This window comes from Ursus americanus, chromosome 17 (genome assembly GCF_024610735.1).
Source record: "Ursus americanus isolate L20-20 chromosome 17, mUrsAme1.1.p, whole genome shotgun sequence".
Lineage (NCBI taxonomy): Eukaryota > Metazoa > Chordata > Mammalia > Carnivora > Ursidae > Ursus > Ursus americanus.
Genome location: NC_142143.1, coordinates 53,146,794 through 53,166,944, shown reverse-complemented (window position 1 = coordinate 53,166,944; position 20,151 = coordinate 53,146,794).

The window sequence follows — 20,151 nt, the reverse complement described above, 5'->3', positions numbered from 1 at the left end:
AGACTTTTATTATAGAAATTTCTATAAAAATGTTTCTTGGTTTTAGTTATTGAGAACCCACAATTTATAAATTACCATTACGTTACATGAAGAAACAGAGTATGTAGGATGTTCTCTAACTTGAATAGCCATAATCACATATTTTCATACTAGCTGGTGATTGTGATATTTCTAATATTTATAAGATTGGAGATGATAATAGGTGGACAAGTAATTGAGCTTTGTCTAAAATCTTGCCAAAGGCTCTGGGTTATCACATATACAACCTGCTCAATTACTTGGTTTTAACAAATATTTCTCAAATAGACACAGGCGTCATTCATCTCAGCATTGTCTACTCTGCGGAAGTCTTTAAGGATATCAAATAGAAAGAAAATTCGAAACATAGATAGTTAGAGTTAAATGGAGTCTTAGATAATGTCAAGCTCTACCGTATCATTTTACAGATGAGGAAGAGAACACAAACGAAAAATGAGCTGGTCCAGAGTCATAGGATTATCTGTAGGACTTTAGCCCTGTCACTAAGCCCTGTCACTATTGCTTCAAATGGCAGAAGGTGCACATGGTTTAAATCTGTCTGAAGAGTTGCTAAGCACTTGATTTAAAAACATTTCTTAGGTAATTATGGACAAGAATAAAAATAAAGATGGAAAAAATTGGTACATATCATAAAATAAATATTCCACACATGGTTGAGACAGTTTCCAGTAACGATCACCTTTTAATTGTTAAAATTTTACTTTGACCATATTGTAATGAATATTACATTTTATCAGATGTTTTAAAATGTGATTTGCCCACGTGTTCTATAATTATTTATTGAGTGTGACCAAATGTGGGTATGAAGAAAACTCTAATCTTATATGTTGAGGAAGAATAGTTTTTAGTACCTTTTTAGAGAAACAAGTCACTTTGAGTGACCCCTTTTTATATAGATCTTGACTGCTCTTAATTTGAATTGAATGGATAATTAGCAAGCAGAATTACCTAGAGAAAACAGCTATTTTCAGTTCTCCAGTGGGAATTAGCTGGTTGAGATTCAGCCTACTGCGCAGAACATCTCATTCAAATTATTGTTAACTTAGAAACGTCTTACGTATGGCCATGAAATGGTACTGTTTAAAGACATTTCTGAGGGTATGGATTAAATAGAGCATTTAATGATAAAACAAAAGAACAAAGTGGCATGATATGGATGTAAACATAAGCAACCTTTTTGCTAAGAGCATGCTTTTGTTGCTTCTTATTAGTAACTCTGCCTTTCCATTTCCTTTTAAGTATCGTATATAGATGTCAGAAATAAAACTGAAGCTGAACAGAAAATTGTTTTAACTGAGCCAAAGGCAGAGTGCGTCTTCAAGTAAACTTCAAATGCAACCCAGGAAGTTAATTCCAAGATGCCTCACATGATGCCATTGATTTTGGTTTCAAAGCAAAATAGTGTGGAGGGGACAAGAATATTATTTTTCCATCATTACCATGTATGAAATGACAGGATCCTAGTTGCATAATTAGATAATAATGGGGAGAAAATGTTCCAGGATTTTCGATACTGAAAAAAGGTGGTCAGGAGTGCAATGCCCATGTCAAGAGGTGACAACTATACTTTTTCACCCTGTACGTGTTTAAGGTGGTTTGTAGGTAAAAGAAAAATAACAAGTTTTAGATGATTCCTTTAGTGTGATTGTTTTCCTAAATGATCTGTGTTAAGTAAATTTAAAAATATTCCATGACTCCTGATGCATATATTAGTTTAAAAGGAATAGTGAAGGTGATTATAATACCTACCTCTGAGGATATGTGTGAGGATTTCAATCTCAAATGTGCTGTGTATGTATATATACATATATTCATACATGCATGCCTTGGTTGTTCTTAATTTGAATTGAATAGATGAGTAGCAGGCAGACAGGACTATCTAGAGAAAATAAATTATTTTCAAGTATCCAGTGGGATTTAGATAGTGGAGATTCAGACTACTATGTTGGTTATACATATATATGCATATATACATATATATATATATACATGTATATATATATTTATATATAGTGCCTAGTTCAGTGTCACAATGTCTGTGACATTAAATAAATGGTAGCTTCTTATTATTGCTTATGTCAATACTATAAGATCTAGGAAAAATCCAAATATTATTCCTATTTGGCTTTGATATATAGTCCTTATTATACAACAAATATATAAATATATTCTCCCTATAAAAGATTCAGAGATTCAAATATAAAGAGTAAGGTGTGGAAGTTCTTTGTCCTTCCTCTTCCTAGTCTGCTTTCATCCTTAGTGAAAGCCACTCTTAAGACTTTCATGTGTTTTTCTGCTGTGCATTTATATGCATTTGCATGTGAATAAAGAACTTATATACCTTTTCATTTTTACCTACAAGAGATCATGGTATATACATTTTTGGGCAACTTTGTATATCAATCACTAAATTTCGGTGATATTTCCATGACTGTGCTTAGAGGCATGCCTCGTTTTTCTTAAAGGCTCCAGAGCATGCCACAGTGTGGATGTACCATAGATTATATAATCATCCATCTCTCAATCAACAGTTTGGTCATTTGCAACATTTAGCAATTTAAACAAATCTGCAGTCAACTTTCTTTTAGAACTTTTGTGAACTTGTATTTCTGGGGTTTATATTTCTAGATGTGGAATTTCCCACTCAAATGCACAGAGTTTTAAAATGTTAGGTACTGCAAAGTTATCTTTCCAGAAATTTTATGGATATATTCTAACCATCCGTAAGAGTATGCTCACATGCCCCACATCCTTGCTCCTTGTATGGCTATTACATATTTTTATCACGCTATGTATATAATTAAAAAAGGCCGGTATGGTTCTTGACATGCTGGAAGATGAGATACCCACAGTCTTCTGGACAGGCCAGGGCATTATAAAATGACCAGTGGCATTAAATTCTCTTAAACATTTTGCTGCAAACACTGCCTCAGAATCTCTTAGAACTTACGAAGCTTACAGAGCTTTCTAAACTTTTGAAATTTTCCCAAGAAAGCTGCTCTTGAAGAAATCAGTCCTTAAAGTTTATCATCTAGTATTTGTTTTCAGATTTATTATATACATTCCCCTTACGATTTTGTTTTTCTTATTTTGTTCTTTATTTTCACATAGAGAAAGAGCTTCATGCCTCTGCTAAAACGACAAAGTATTTGAAGAATGTTAATACTTGCTTTCCTGTATTTTCTAGGTAATGCATGAAATTTTGATTAAAGTAATTAATGTGATGAGAATGATCTGTTAACTATATTAAATGATCAGATGAAACATTTAAAAACTTAGATTTGTTTCATTCTAGTACAGCTAACTTACAGTGCTGTATCAGTTTCAGGGCTACAATAGAGTGAGTCAACAATTCCATTTTTACTCGGGGCTCATCAAGATACGTGTATTTCAAACTTGAATTTTGTTTCACATAGTTCCTAGAAAGTCTTTATAGTGTTATATGATTGATGACCATTTTTCCCCACACTTTTTTTTATATCAATATGTTAATGGATGAATTCAAACAAATAGGAAGCAATTTGTTCTTTGTAACGTTATTTTCACTCAGGCAATATTTCTCTATATCTGTTAAGATATAGAAATATTGATGGTAAATGGAAACAGTTTATATTTCTTTATCAAATATTTCATACAAAGTAGGACTGAGGAAAAAAAAACTTGAGCAATAAAAGTAAATCAACATTTACTGAGCATCTACTATTTACCTGATGTGATGATCTAAAAATCCATCCTTTCCCATATGCATATAGGGGTATTAGCTGACATTTATTTAACGTATTGTTACATAAATATAGACCGTTGTATATTCTTGTATTGTAAAATTTTCTAAAATGTAATAGAGAAATCAAGAATGTCTAGTTCCTTGGTAGATGCATGTTTACTAATTGAAAATAAAATCTTCTTTATTGATTTTTTTAAATGATGAATTATGCCAAAGAGCTCAGGGAAGTCATACATATTTCAACTAGATTTTTTAAAAAACTGCCTCAGTGGGCCAAGAAAGACAGATTTCTGCATTTTTATACATGCTTGGCTCATCCTAAATTACAGCAATGTTTCATTACCACCAAAATTCTCAAGATAAAAATTCGTAGCACAACTGCTTGCTAAGCAAAAGGAAAAACATAAATTGTATCTGTGCTGAGCAAATGGATTTGGAAACGGCCTTTTATTTGGCTTCCGGCTCCCCTTGCAGAACAGTTTCTGCTGATTCTGTTGAGGATCTGGCTAAGGTCAAGCAGATAATCTGATTGACAATCAGCTGATCTAAGGCAGGGTCCTACCAAAATAGATGTTCTCTGTTTTGTAAACAGCCGTGATTCTTTTAACCTCACCAGTTTTGATCTGGAAAAACTAGCTGCTCATCACAATTCTTTTTTCTAAAAACAAAATTGTTATTTCTCTGTTTGAAAGGGACCTAACAATACACCAATAATTATTTTATTACAATAAAATTACAAAAAATTATTTACAAGTCTTTTCACTTAGAAACAATCACTTAGGATAAAACATATGCCCATTTCAATCTGTCCAGTAAAGCTAATTTAAATCACTGACACGGTCCTTGCATTCCCCTCAAAAAACACTCTTACTGTTTTTTTAATGTGTGGGTTACCTAAAGTTTGCAGGAAGTCAAGTAACCCACATTTATTTTCACGCACTTTCATTCCTCACCATTTATTGTCTCACATAGTAATTGCTAGTTCAAGCAAATAGATTTTTAATATGATTCTACTGCTTTCATCGGTAATATTTTTGTTTATTCAATATGCAAATTCCCAAGCCCTGCTGTAAGTTATACGTGTCTAGTGTTGCCAGAGTCAGGAAAGCAGAGCAGATGATACATGGCTTCTTTTACATACACTGGATTATCCATTTATTTGAATGATTATTGTTTTAGATACCCTATTTAAGTTTATTCTTGTGCCTACCAATAATTTGCATTTTGATTTGAGGGAGAAGGAGTTAGAAACTGATGGTCAATGAAAATGTGGCAGTTAGTCATGTAATATTCAGCTTCTAGTGATAGGTGTGTTTATTTTCTTTATATAAAGAATTTCTATGACTGTAATGCAAACTGGTTTGAGCAAGCAGGATTGAATACATGTTTACTCTCACTCTTTCCTTAAAGTCTACTAACATGTAAACAAAGAGATTTTTGGAAAGGCATAAAATGTCAAGGACAAATAGAACAGAAGTGACAAAGAAAGCAATGACATTTTGAAACTGTAAAGCAGAAAAAGTAAATCCTACACACACATACACACACACAGACACACACACACAGAGACACACACAGACACACAGACACACACACACACACAGACACACACACACAATTTAATCTTCCTTTCTTGTTCAATTTTTCTCCTTAGCACTTATTACTTGGCTCTGCCTAGTGCCTGAGTCTCAGCCAGAACAGACCGTACATGAACTGTTAGGACATAATTTCCCAGTAGAAAGTGGAGCATGTGTTACCATGTCCTAGAATCTGAATCTTCCTCTTTCCCAATGATGATCCAGTTGGTAGAGGTTCAATTTGAATATTAGCTCATGATATTTATTTTCCAAATAGTCTATAAAGTTTGTAATGATGTTCCTACAATTCTGTGTTTTCATAGGAACTCATAATGGGAAGAGTTTGGAGGCTCTTTTAGTTCACTGCCATTTAACCAGAGGACTGGAAAGCTTTTTCTTCTTATACATTTTTTATTTTGTGCTTTAAACTTTTATCCTAGATTATGTTTAGTAGGAAATGCTTCTTCCAACTTTTAAATAAAACAATCTTGGCCAACAGAACATGAGCAGAACTGATGCATGGAATTCTAGGTAAAACTCTTAAAGGGAAGTAATATTCTGGTCCCTTCCTTTTTTTTTTTTTTTTTTTAAGATTTTATTTATTTATTCGACAGAGATAGAGACAGCCAGCAAGAGAGGGAACACAAGCAGGGGGAATGGGAGAGGAAGAAGCAGGCTCATAGCGGAGAAGCCTGATCTGGGGCTCGATCCCATAACACCGGGATCACGCCCTGAGCCAAAGGCAGACGCTTAACCGCTGAGCCACCCAGGCGCCCCAAGTCCCTTCCTATTCTCTGCATGCTGGGTGAAATACAAATAGGGTTTTGCAGTATCTCCAACCCAGTCAACCTATAAATGTTGGAAAAATAAGGGGAAGGAACCGGAGTCTATAATTATTTTGCAGACACATGTTATTATTCTAGGGAAATGTTATTTCTGTTCTCTGTTATAATTTGTATGAACTGAATTGTGTCCTCCCAAAATTCATGTGTTGAAGCTCAAATCCCAAATGTACTGTGTTGGAAATAGGGCCTATAAGGCAGTTATAAAGGTTAAGTGAGGTCATGAGTGTGGGTTTGTAACCTGGTAAGACTTGTGTCCTCATAAGAAGAGGAAGAGACACCAAATCTCTCCCTCTCACTCTCTCCCTCTCTCTCACTCCTGGAGAAAGGCCATGAAAGGACACAATGAGAAGCCAGCCATCTGCAAGCCAGGAAGAGAGGCCTCACTAGAAACCAGTCTTAACCTTGGACTTCCAGCCTTCAGAACTGTGAGAAAATAAATCTCTATTGTTTAAGCCGCCCAGTCTGTGGTGTTCTGTTATAGCAACATGAGCTGACTAATACATAATCCAAACCTGAAGATTAAGTTATATGAAATTTGGTTCTGAAAAGTGGGGTGTGGCACACAATAGAAGCTAAGCTACGCTGGATTGGATCTACAGTCAAGTTCTAGCAACAGGACACTTATAGTGCATAGCTGCAAAATGATGTTCTCATTCATGGCATGGCAAAACATTTTGTTAACACAGTGTGTTTATTGCCTGTAGCTCCCAGGATATAGTTGGAGTAACCCAAGAAGTTGATATGTGTTTGCTGTTTCTTGCCATCTTCAGTAGGTGGAAATGAAAAGGAATATAGTCTAAGGGAGGTTCTTTATGATTTCAAAATTGAAATTGAATAAGATTCAGGTAATATATGACCTTGCAGCATTGAAAGATGCCTCCACTTCTGTTTCCCAAAATGGAAGCGGATAGAAGGGATAGCTTTGAAGAAACAGCTGTAGAGGATAAGCCAATGCTTCCAAATATTTCTGAAGTATCTCTAGGAGGTAGCCCAGAATTAAAGATGGGGTTGAAATTGTTGCCTTTTACCCAAGTCTATTGTTTGAAAATGGTCTCAAGGGATCACACATTACGTTGTGGACATGGGAGTGAGGATTAGCCATAACAGAGGGACCAGAAAATAAAATAACGCAATTTTCAGGAATAAAGTTTATGCCTAGATGAGATCATTGTCTGTGGTTACTTCTATAGGAAACTGAAGACAAACAGAAGTGAAATACTATAAATTTTAAGGGAATAATATTACCAAACAAAAGACCAGCCAGCTCTTCCAACTGTAGGGTTGTTCAAATTCTTAAGTCCTAACAGTGAGGTCCAAACCTGCACCTGTAAAAAGACCTCCAAGCTCCAAAGAAGGGTATGACTCCCACTGACAATTTCAGATGAGGTCCCACAAAATACAGGAAAAAGAAGAATCACACAGAGGGACAGGTCAGGGGCTACTGGGTTAGGAAGCTCCTTTAACAGATTAGAACCAAGGGCTGTCAGATGGACGAAACAAGGAATTTTCTCTATTGTAAAGGCAGAGAAGTCTATACAAATTCTGTCTGCAAGATTCAATAATTGCAAAAATCCCAACTGATTGCTATGTGCACCCCATTTATCTCCTTAGAACAATAGTGTTTGGTTTCAGTTTTTCTGTTCCTATTCCATAATTCTATACTGGCTGTGAAGAGGAAAAATAAACTGTTTTTTAATTTATAGGTTTAATTTATAGGTGGATGGACTATAAAGAGCCACACATGGGCCTTTGAAAGGACTCACATTGCCCTGGGACCCTTAACTTTGAGCTAAATGCAATAACAGGATGTAATTCTGTGCGGGAAATGGCACCGTGGACATTTGGGCGCACTGTGGCAGAAATTGTTAATCGTCCTTCAATACCCATGCTCTATTTTGATTTGTAATAGAAAGATTCATCTTTAGCTAGACACATAGCTGAGTGGCTGGCCAGAATAGAGCTAAATTTCCCAGAAAACCCTTGATCTGTGACCAAGTTCTCACTTGTGGCTAACTTCTAGATTTAACTTAAAGCGAAAGGGAGTTGGTTTAGGGATAATATGCTGATCTTAATTCAGTGCACACAGCACAGAAATACTGCCAGTCAGTATTTCACGACTGTATAGCCGTGTAGGAGCCACTAGACACGTGTGGCTTTTGAGACTGAAAATGTGGCTAGTTTGATAGAGGAACTGAATTTTAAACTTTACTGAATTTTAATTAAGTTTAATAATGGATATTTAATACAGTTATTAGAAAATATTTAGGGAGGTTTGGGGAAAACGGGTATGTTGCATCTACTTTTTCAACTGTAAATTCTATGAAATGAAAACATAAATATTTTCAATGAAAATTTGGGGTCCAATTTAAGATATACTGTAAATATAAAAAACAACAGATTTTGAAGACAATATAAAAATATAAACTATTTCATCAAGATTTTATATTAATTGCATGTCAAATGATAGCATTTTGATAAAAAATTATTTCCTGTTTCTATGTATTTTTTTAGTGTGGCTACTAGAAATTTTTAATTGCATATTGTGACTAGCATTCTATGTCTACTAGGCATCACTGCCTTGTACCTTGAATGATGTCTACTGAATGTTGTGATTGGAGACCCTAACTATGCCTCCTTCACTCTCTTTTTACCATTTGCCTGTTTGAAATGAGGACTTGGAGTGGCCGTTTTGGATCACAGGGCAAGGTTAACATCCTAGAGATGTTAGAACGACCAGCCAGAGGAAACATGAATCCATCACAGCATTTTAGTACTGAGCTGAGATACTAACCCAGAGTTTCACATGACAGAGATAAATTTCTATCCAGCTTAAAATATTGCTTTTTGAATTTATATTACATAAAGCTAATGTCACTCCTAACAAAAATAACTAAGACACTGAATGAAATATAGTTTGCTAGATTTGCTCAAATGAAGTAACTTCAACTTAAAAAATGTATGTTTTGTTTTAAATTTGGTACAAGTTCTTTCTTTCTTGAAAGAAACCCCCAGTACCTCACAAACCTCAGGTTATTAAAATACTTCAAAACACTGTACACCTGAAACTAATATAACACTCTATGAAAACTAACTAGAATTAAAGCAAAAACTTAAAAAAAAATTAAATAGTCTAGAACTCAAAAGTACCAATAACTATCATATACAGTATTTTTGGATCATTATTGCAAATAATGCAAATTCAGTCATTTCAGTTAGGAGGCTATGTTAAAATTCATGCACGTGAAGAACTCCCTGACATAATTAATCATAATTAGAAAATTAAATGTACTCAGTATCAGGAAGATGAAAAACGCATGTTATTCAGACTGCATTTTGTTGAGGTATCAAGGGAGTATGCATTGGGATAGCTCCTGCATGTGAGAAAGGGGAAACAATGGTACATAGATGGTGCAGTTAGCAAAGCCAGCACCTGGGTTTAGAAATGCAATTATCTAGGTATGTCTCTCAGAAATTAATCCAGTGATACTATTCCAGAAAAAGGCTTCACTGAATAAATATGCTTGTGATACAGTATGTAATATTTCCCTTTAGTAAATACTTAAAATGTATTTTAATTTATAATGATTTTTTAAAATATTTATTTATTTATTCCAGAGAGAGAGAGAGAGAGAGAGTGAGTGCAAGCACGGGGAGGGGCAGAGGGCGAGAAAATCCCAAGCAGACTCTTCCCTGAGCTTGGAGCCCAACACAGGGTTCAATCTCACAACCCATGAGATCATGACCTGAGCTGAAACACCTGAGTGGGACACCTAACCATCTAAGCCAACAAGGTGCCCCTAATTTTATAAGGATTTTAGGGAGATTTACAGGAAACTCATTTAAGTTTATTAAATGAACATTTTCTAATATTATTTGAACATCAAACATACTTTCTCTCTTTTTTCCCTACGTACTAACTATATATCTCTGGAGGAACTGGAACTGAGTAGAACACATAGTGGGAGAAAACAGTCAAGAAATCTGAAGATAGACGTTTAACTAAAGCTGTTTAGTGTGTTCCAGTTAGGTCTTTCCCCCTGAATTCTAAATTCTGAATTAGGTCTTTCCTCCTGAATTCTTGAATTCCTGTTGGAAAAGAACCAAATCAGGATACATTTTTCCATCAGTTGTTCTCGGTATCTTTTAATTTCCATTTGAGAATCCGTTTAATTTCTGGGAACCTATCTCCACAATTTCAGGTTTGGGGTCCGAAACCTAGTCTAATACATCTATTGTTCCTTTCTATCTTCTTGGCCATAGTGGTTGGTTCAGAGAATGGTCATATGCATCAAAACTGATGTAGTCAAAGAGAATCTATGTATATTTGTTTGGAACCCTGGAACAATGTTTCTAGTTCCTATATGTTTTTGGCTTTGGGGGATTTTGCTGTATTTTCTCACGATTTTTTAGTGTTTTATATTTTTGGTTTTTTCCCCCCAGGATATCTAGTCCACCACATTACCAACATGGTTTTTGTGTTTTTCTCTATAACTACACTGGGGATTCAAAGGATTTTGGGATGATCCCAAGGAAAAAGGTACCACCACAAGAGGCAGTAACACACAGTTAGCTTAACTGGGTGGTGCTTGGACAGAGTTGCCTGTGAGGGGAAGTCCTGCACAGCATGAGACTGTCCAGGGTTTTACAATGAGGAGGTTGCCATCCAGAAGTGGAGGGGAGAAGGGAATTCTCGGGGAGTGAGGGCAATCAGAGAGAGGGATTATGTGTTTACATGATGTCACTTAGAAGTATTTGGGTAGGCTCTGGGTCAGGGAAGTCTGAAGGGCCATAGCAGTCTGGGGTATTATAACCACAAGTCTCTGTCTTAAAAGGCAAGCAGGTATGGGATGATGTTTCACAGGATATGCAAAGCAAGCAAGCTCTAAATGGCCCAAAATCTGCTTATTTGGGCTATTTTAAAAATAACTGGATGTGTAAAAACTTGATTTTGACACTGGTAGGCTTTGGAACTAACATTTTTTTAACCTATGGTGAAGAAATAAACAACCTAGGGGACAATACCCTGCCATCTTTGGCTCCTTATATGACAACTACATGAATCCCAATTCGCTTGCTTTTATAAATACACAAAGTATGATTTTGAGCAGATGTGTTCATTTCATTGTGTTTAAGCCCTCGTAATGTACGTGAGAGAAATAATAGACATACCAATGCGTTGACCATTATTTCATTTTTGCATTTTCCAATTTTGCCTGCCTAAATTCTAAGGGATTTGGGGAAAATGAAGAAACATACAGACAAAAACCATATTTGTTTTTTCTCTAATTAAAGTAGGTAAAAACAGGCTTTTATTTATGTTAACATACCAGTATTTTTGTGAACTAATTATATTTGGGAAGTCAGTTATGAGTGGTTGTTGTCTACTCTGTATGACATCTAACCATGTGATTTCTTAGTCATTAAACTTAAGGCCAGCTGTGCCCTTTCATTCTTTGGATGTGTGGGTAGACTCAGCTCAAAACTTTAATTCAATGACCTAAAAAACTCTAAACTCCTTCCAAGGATGTCTGAGAGGCTCATTTGCTCATCAGCCTCCCTTCCTCTGGCTTTACATCCATACATTCAGTTTCTCTTTATTTGATGTCAATATGGGTGTGAACTCAGAAGCTGACAGGTTTCCATATACCCTAAAACCATTCACACCAAGGATTTAAAAGTCTGGGGTCATGAGTTAACATTTTTGAATTTATTTCTCTATGGCATGTATTTTGCTCCCGAGTTTTATTGGGAGATCATGACCTGAGCCAAGAGACATGCACCCAACTGACTGCACCCCCCAGGCACTCCCCAGAATCACTTTTAATCAATTGTAAAGATCACTAACTATAGGCAAAACAAAAACAAACTAGCTCTGTTCAGAGGGGACAAAGAGAACAATATTCCTATTGAACTACATGTCTGAAATACTTCAAGGTTAGGTTAAAATTCGTGAGAGTGTGTCCCCAGTGAGTTGTTGATCATTGTTAGAAAGCACAAAGGCAACCCAGAGCATGAGTATACAGTGGCTGTCTTTTATGGATGTTTTAACACAAAATTCTTTGCAAATACAAGTTTAACTTCTTATTTATACATTAATACTTGATAGTGTGGAAATGAGGTCACAATCAATAAATGGTCATTAAAATAATAATGTTTGACTATTTTTTTGATTCACCAGCCAGTGCTTGTTGAATTCTTCCATTTTTCCCTATTTCTATTTATTTAAGTTATAATACATTATTCTAATATTCTTATCCACAACAAAATTTTCACTGAGAATTATTCACAAAGAAATAAAAAATGTGATGAAAGTGATGATGGAACTAAACATCAATTCAGACCTATATTTACATGTAATTGTGAATATTTCTAAATTCTATCTTAATAATCTACTCTGATATGTTGGCTAGCACATCTTTCCTAATTATCTAGAAAGAAAATCTGTGCTCTAAGATCTTTTCAGAGTTTATAATTTTGAGCTCTCTCCCACCAAATATTTGTTAAAATTCTGGTTTGTTTATTCAATTAGCAAACATTTAAGTTTCTACTTAATGGCTTTTCCAGATGCTAGGAATCCATATAGCTTATTTTCTTACTATTGGTGGCTATACAATATAAACAAATGAAATAAACTTTCATATCTCTTTTGATGGAAGTCACAAAGGATGTCCACTAAAAGACATATTTAATTTTAAGATTATACAGTATGTCCTTTCTCCCACACCTTACCTCACACCAATAGGGTTCCATTCTAGTAACTGTGTATTACAGTGGTGAGTCTGGCTTCAGGCCAAAATCCTATGTGTGATTTTCTCTGAGGCCAGATCATAAGGAAATTACATAGGCAATGACAAAGACTTTATCTAGCAGGCCTCCTCATCCTGGAAAGCTTACGTCCCCAAAACAGACTGTAGTTAGCCCCATTGACTGGCCATGCTTTTATGTGTATCTGTATTCCCAGCATAGGTTTTAGAGAGACCTCTTTCACGGGGATCCTTGGCCAAGCCTTTCTAAGGCATCTCTGCCTAGACCTCCTTATGAGAGGATAGAACCTCCATTCTGAGTCAGTACTTGGGACTTTCCCACTAGTATCCACTCCTTCTGTCCCTTCCCCCAATCCCCTGATCCCCAATCCATAAAACAGCAGGAGACTTTTGTTCAGGGCATTTTTTTCATTCTGAATTGGTACAGCTGACCATTACCTAGCAGGATCTATGGGAAAAATGGAACATTCAGGGAGCTGGCACTTTCTCCTATTTAACCTGTTTTTTTATGCTATAAGAGTAAGTGATTAAAAGCTTGACTTTGTTATGGCTTATTGTCTTAATTGTCTACTGTGACATCTAGCATAACAGCTCAGCTCCCAGCTCAGCTCAGCTCTTGATACACAACTCAAAGAGCTGCAAGGCACAAATGCTGAGAAAGGGTTCTTAGGGATGCTCAAAGACAACAGAAAATATAGTAAGGACCCTAGAAAGAATTTGAAACTTTGGCCAAGAATTACAGCAAACATTAAACACAGCCCAATTACTAGCCAGATAAAACCTCACAACAATGGCCTATTTATCTCAGTTTCTACTACCAGATGTATATTATGTCTGGTTTTCAACAAAAAATTATGCAGTATTCTAGAAGGCAAGAAAAAAATACATTTTGAAGAGACGAAATAAATATCAGAAACAAATGTAGATATGACGCAGATGTTGGAATTCTCAGGGCTTTAAAAGAACAATGATTACGGTCAGGGTTCTAACAGATAAAGTAGGCAATGTGCAAGGCAAGGTGTACTGTAAGCAGCGATAAGGAAACTCTAAGAATGAATCAAAAGCAAATACTGGAAGTCAAAAACACTGTAAAAGAATGCCTTTGGGGTTATCAATAGACCTAGCATGATTGAGAAAATATCTTTGAACTTGAAGAAATGTTAATAGAAACTTCTCAAACTAAAATGCAAAGAAAATGAATAAATAAAACAAAGTCAAGACAAGAACTTCATATAATTATGGGACCATTTCAAAAGGTATAGCATATACATAACTGGAATGCCAGAAGGAGAAAATAGAACAAAGCAGAAAAAATACCCAAACAAACAATGACCAAGAATTTTTGAAAATTAATTATACTAAACCTGTGACAGATTCAGGAAGTTCGGGACTATAACACTGTTTTGATGCATCTAATTTGCCTGATTTATACTGACTTAGTCATTATTTGCTTCCCTTTTTTTTTTCTTTAACCTTAGAGTCTCTTTATCCATTCTTATTCTAAATATGCAGATGATTTAATCTTCTTATATTTATACTCTTAACCTCTTAGAGCTTCTTTTCCTCAATACTTAATCCTACTGTTAATGCTTGTAATCTTTACTTCTTGCATTGTATCCTTTTATCATAATCTTTCTTCACTCTTATTTTAATATATTTAATGTCACTGATTTCATACATTTGTTCTGCTATATTTAAATTGGTATAAAAATCTTTAAATTGTGCTTGAATCTTTAAATTGTGCTTAAATTATTTTTAATGTAATCACTTTAATTTTTTTATTTATTTTTAAAGATTTTATTTATTTATTTGAGAGAAAGAGTGTGTGAGTGGGTGAGACAAGGAGAGAGGATTTGAAGGAGACTCCGCACTGAGCTCAGAGCCCCACATGGGTCTTGATCACATGACTGCAAGATCATGACCTGAGCCAAAACTAAGAGTCAGAAGCTTAACCCACTGAGCCACCTAGGTGACCCTTAATGTAATCACTTTAAATTATTTATTCTTAATTTATTCTAAATTTCTTAGTATTGGCCTCTTCATCTTTTATTATTTTAAAATTCTTTTTTCTTTTTTTAAAAGATTTTATTTATTAATTTGACAGAGATAGAGACAGCCAGCAAGAGAGGGAACACAAGCAGGGGGAGTGGGAGAGGAAGAGCAGGCTCCCAGCATAGGAGCCTGATGTGGGGCTCGATCCCATAATGCCGGGATCACGCCCTGAGCCGAAGGCAGGCGCTTAACTGCTGTGCCATCCAGGTGCCCTTAAAATTCTTTTTTCTGTAAGTACATTCTTAGTAAAAAAAAAATACCTTCTCTCCAATCACCATAAACATGAAGTAATAAAAAGCCTTTAGCATTTATTCATTTAGTCTTTCATTGATTCAACAAATATTTATTGATAATGCACTATCTGCTCCGTGGTTTGCCTTTTTCATATATTGGGGAGACACTAGTGAAAAATATAGAATTCCCTCTTCGTATAAAGTTTATGTTCTAACGTACATTTGTGTGGGTAGGCCAGGAGAGCAGGTGGTCTCAGATAAAAAAGCAAATAAGTAAAATAACCATGCTGTGGTCTCATAGTGAATATTTCTAAGAAGGAAATAAAATAATTTGATAGAGTGTCAGAATTCAGAAGTGCTTTACATTGGGTGGCCGGGGGTAACCTCTCTTACAGAATGATATGACCTGAATGAGAAGAATGAGACAAAAAACTGAGAAATATATATTCTAGGTAGAGACAACTGTGAGAAGGCCCTAAGGTTGTAAATATCCTCGTGTTTTCAAGCAACAGAAGGCAGACAAGGCAACTAATACTGCATGAGAGACAGGCAAGAGATTAGACAAACGTGGTGACACTCCTGATCCTGAAAACTTTATCAGACATCATAATAAGTTTTGAGTTTTGTTATGAATGTAATGAGGAGACTTTCAAAGGTCCGATTAACCCTAAAAGACAATCTCTCTGCCTGCCATGTAGAAAATGAATTAGATGCAAGAGTGGGCAAAGGAAACATATTCAGTAGTTCAAGTTTAAGGTTGTGGTGACTTGTACTAGGGAGAAAGCAATGGAAAGTGAGACATGGACAGGTTCAAGATACATCTTTTTTAGTAAACTGTATAGGATTTGCTGATGGGTAAGCTGTGAGAGGAAAGCTGAAATCAAGAATAACAAGTGGACTCGGAGTTTGTAAATGGGTAGAATAATTGTACCATTTACTGAGCTAGGGAAGATCGTATGTGAGGGCAGGAGTTATAAAATTCTATTTTGAATATTTTAAGTATGGGATGCTTATGTATCCAAGTCAAACCTAATGTAGGCTTTGGAAATATACGTCTGGGGCTCAGAGGAGATACCTGAGCAATAGAAGATAAATACTCTATTATAGATTCATCAGCACTTTTAGCTGCTATCATGCTGTGTAAAATAGGGACACAAAAATGATCATATTCGGCCTCAGGGATATCATCATTGGCTTTCAGAAAGTTCAATGAATGGATGGTGGCTGAATGTGGTTTGGAGTGAGTGAAGGAATAAAAGTTGAGCTGAGAAAGTTAAGACAGTAAGGATAGAGTTGTGTTGATGAGAAGTATAGGATTGGAGTCAGAAGAATGGAGATAAGGGAAATACTAAGTTATATTAGTCTTCTGATAATAGATGGAGAGAAATAGATGATGGAGAGAAATAGATGATGTCGAAGAGAACATAGAACTGGTGAAACAATATTTGAGAAGGTAGGGAAACTAGCTACTAGAGCAAAAATGAAGGAGTTGAGCTTTGAAAGGAGCAGGAATATTCCTCTGATTTTTGATAGAAATAAGTAAAAACAAAAGTTCATGATGAAGATGGAATTTTTCTTTGATGGCAAGAAATTAAGATAGCTTCTTAGAGTTTACTCTTATTTTTTATTAACATATCTGTATTGTGACCAATTAATATTTATAGCAGAAAGAGGGAGTGATAAAATTTAAAGGATAGAGAAGGAAAAGTTGTAGGATTTATAGGGATGATTGAGTGTCTATTCGAAGCTTGTGAGCATAAATTTAAATGATCACTAATCATGTTTACGTGATCTTTTTCAGTAGTGCTCAGATGCTAATGTGAGTTATGAAGAACTCTGATTTTTTTTCACATAAAATTGTTTTTGTTTTTGTTTTTTTTCTCCCAGGTAACCACAGCAAAGAAAAAAATAGGGTAAGGGAGTTGAAGGTATTTTCATCAGATGTGGTAACAAGCCTAGTATTTGAATATTAGCCACAACAGTTCATCAAAATGATTTTTAATGCACTTCCAACGGTGCCTCCCATGATTTGGACACCCCAAATGTATCATTCTCAGTGATTTAGTGTAGTAGAAAACTTCTACAAAGCGTTAATTGCTCTGTGTATCTACTTAATGATGTACTAGAAGTCTGAGGTTCACATCATCCATCATCACCTTTTACAAAACTGCTGTGTACTTAAATGCGTGTGCATTATTTATATACGTAAATAGATATTAGATCTGAAGCATTCGGTGTGAGGCTTCCAGTATGGGCTTGATTGATTACTTGGGGGTAATGGGGAACAGAGGTTAACAGTTTAGCTTACTAAGAGAGAAAAATCTGGGTGGAGAAATAGCTGGGTTCTACTGAATCTGTGTCATCATAGTCAAATTTAATCTCCCCAAGTATACATTTCCTTACATAGATAATTATCTATATTTAATTATTTATAAGAAAGATTACATGAAATATGCTGTAGCCTGAAACCTGCTGAGGGTAAGTTTAGCTCAATGCACGTAAGATATTATTTTTACAAACAAAGGCAGAAAAGTCTTGGAACATGTATCTTGATTGCCCATGTTTGCTATAATTTGATCTAAGTAGATTCATCTGATAGCATATGTGAAAGCTAAATTTAGTACAAATATTAGAAAAATTTCCTTGCCAAGGTAAGGAGTTTAAATTATATTTTGAGGCAACAGATAGTAATGGAAGATTTCTGAACTTAAGTGGTCAGAAAATGGCATTAAGAATAGGTAGTTGTCATCAGGAAGGAGGCTATATTGCAAGGAATGAAGTTTAAGATGGCAGACCTGTTGAGAAGCTCTAGCTCATAATGGGACAGAAGAATCGTTCTTACACTAATGACATACACAGTCACTTGATAAAATATAATACTAAGACAATATAAGTAAATTCAAAGGAAAGAAAGGAAATTAGATGTATAATATGGTTATATGGAGAGCTTTCCTATATGAAGTGAGTGGCTTCAAATAGTTCCACTATCCTTAGGAAGGAATTTAAAAATTGTCTCCCAACTCAAGAGTTTGGAAAGAAAACTTGCATATTTCATTGTCTATGGAAAGGAAAAAAAGTCACTTATGAGAAACTGAATCCTTCTTGGAATTATATATGGAAAAGGCATTCCAACACATTCTTTTCGTGTAATGTGAAAAACTCCAGACTGAAAAATTAAGTGAAAGGTTTGCCCAGGGACAGTAAAATCTCAAGACCCTGACATTAACAAATACATAGTTGCTTTACTAAGACACATAATCAACTCAGGAAGAATTAGACCCCTACAAATAAAATAATATTAACAATAATATCACCAAGAACAGTGATAGTAATCATGGAAAATAATTAATAATAATAATAATAATAATAATAATACCTAAGCACTATGAGTTATGAGTTACTGTGATGCATATTCAACAGTTATTAGAAAAGATAGCAATAATATTTTCTTAAAACTGGAAATAACGCAATGACTTAGACTGTTTATAACATAAATTTCATTTAAAGAGAAGAACACAGTTTAACCTGTTAAACAAATTAAAAAGAAATAAAAAGGAAACTGAAAAAAAAAATGTTTAATGGATGTTTTAAAGGATTGAATGGCCAATTGGGCATAGGAAATGGGTGACCAGAATTCAAGGGAAGGTTAATGATGATAAATAAGGATTTAACAGCAAACACATCCTTCCAAAATTGAAAATACAGCATTTGTAAACAAACAAGCAAACACACACACCACAGCTGAGGATAGCTCAGTGGAAAATGCCTATTCAGGAGGCAAAATATGGTGGACAGCAGTGTTAAATTCAAAAGGAAGAATATCAAGGACAATGTTTAATTAAATTGTTAGAGTTTGAAAATGTGTAGTGTTTCAAATGAGGATCTAGGCATTGTTCAGGTGTTCAGTCACTATATGTTCTGTCTCTGTCCTCCTCCCCTTCTCCCCTCTCTCTATTAAGTCGCATCAAATAACATCACCGATAGTGGGCAAGTGAAACTTATGTCTTTTGATCTGAAATTCTGAAGGCAACTAAATTTGACTTAACACTTTTCCATTTCTTTATTTTTAGAGTGCTATTATTAGCACAATTTGACAGGGAAATATATGTGAAATTGAGAAAGACTTGAGCAATGCTGTATGCCAGGATGAATATATTACGTGGTATGTTTGATTTTAATAGTGCATTTAAAATAATATGATAAGAAGATCTGATTTTGCCAGAAAGCATGAACTGAATAATTTATTTTATAATATAAATTTATCCATTGAATCAATGTGTAGTATTTAGCCATCTTTTCTATATTTAGCTTTCATTCATGTCATAAACTTTAATAGATTTTTTTAAGCAGATAGGTTATAAATTGTGAATTCATATAAATGATAATGCACAGTTACATGTGACAAATTCATGAGCAGAAATATGTAGTGAAAATATTTCTTAATGGATATTTGTACATTTATTGATTTCTCCTAAAATTTAAACGTGAAATTGTAAATAGTTCAACTCTTAATAATATAGTATTTAAGAATAAGTGATCTAGTTTTATTATTCAAAACTCACTATAGGTGTGCAAACTATAAATTCATCTTGTAAATATAAATTATACATCAAAGGATTTATAAATATATATGTGGCACGTTTTGTGTCTGAATTCACAAATTCCAAGGTAATATGAACCACCTGTACTATAAGCAAGCTTTATGTACTCTTTTAAATAATTCAAGACTTGCTCATTTTGACATGAAATTTTTAAAAATTTGCAATTCAAGAAAATCATATTTAAAATCCTACAGTAATTCTGTAATATCAACTATTAAAAATACATTGTTTTAAAAATATATGGAAAATACTTTCATTCTTCATAGTCTTTCTATAAAATTCATAGCTTCTTTTAGATGGCTTATGCCTCTTCCTT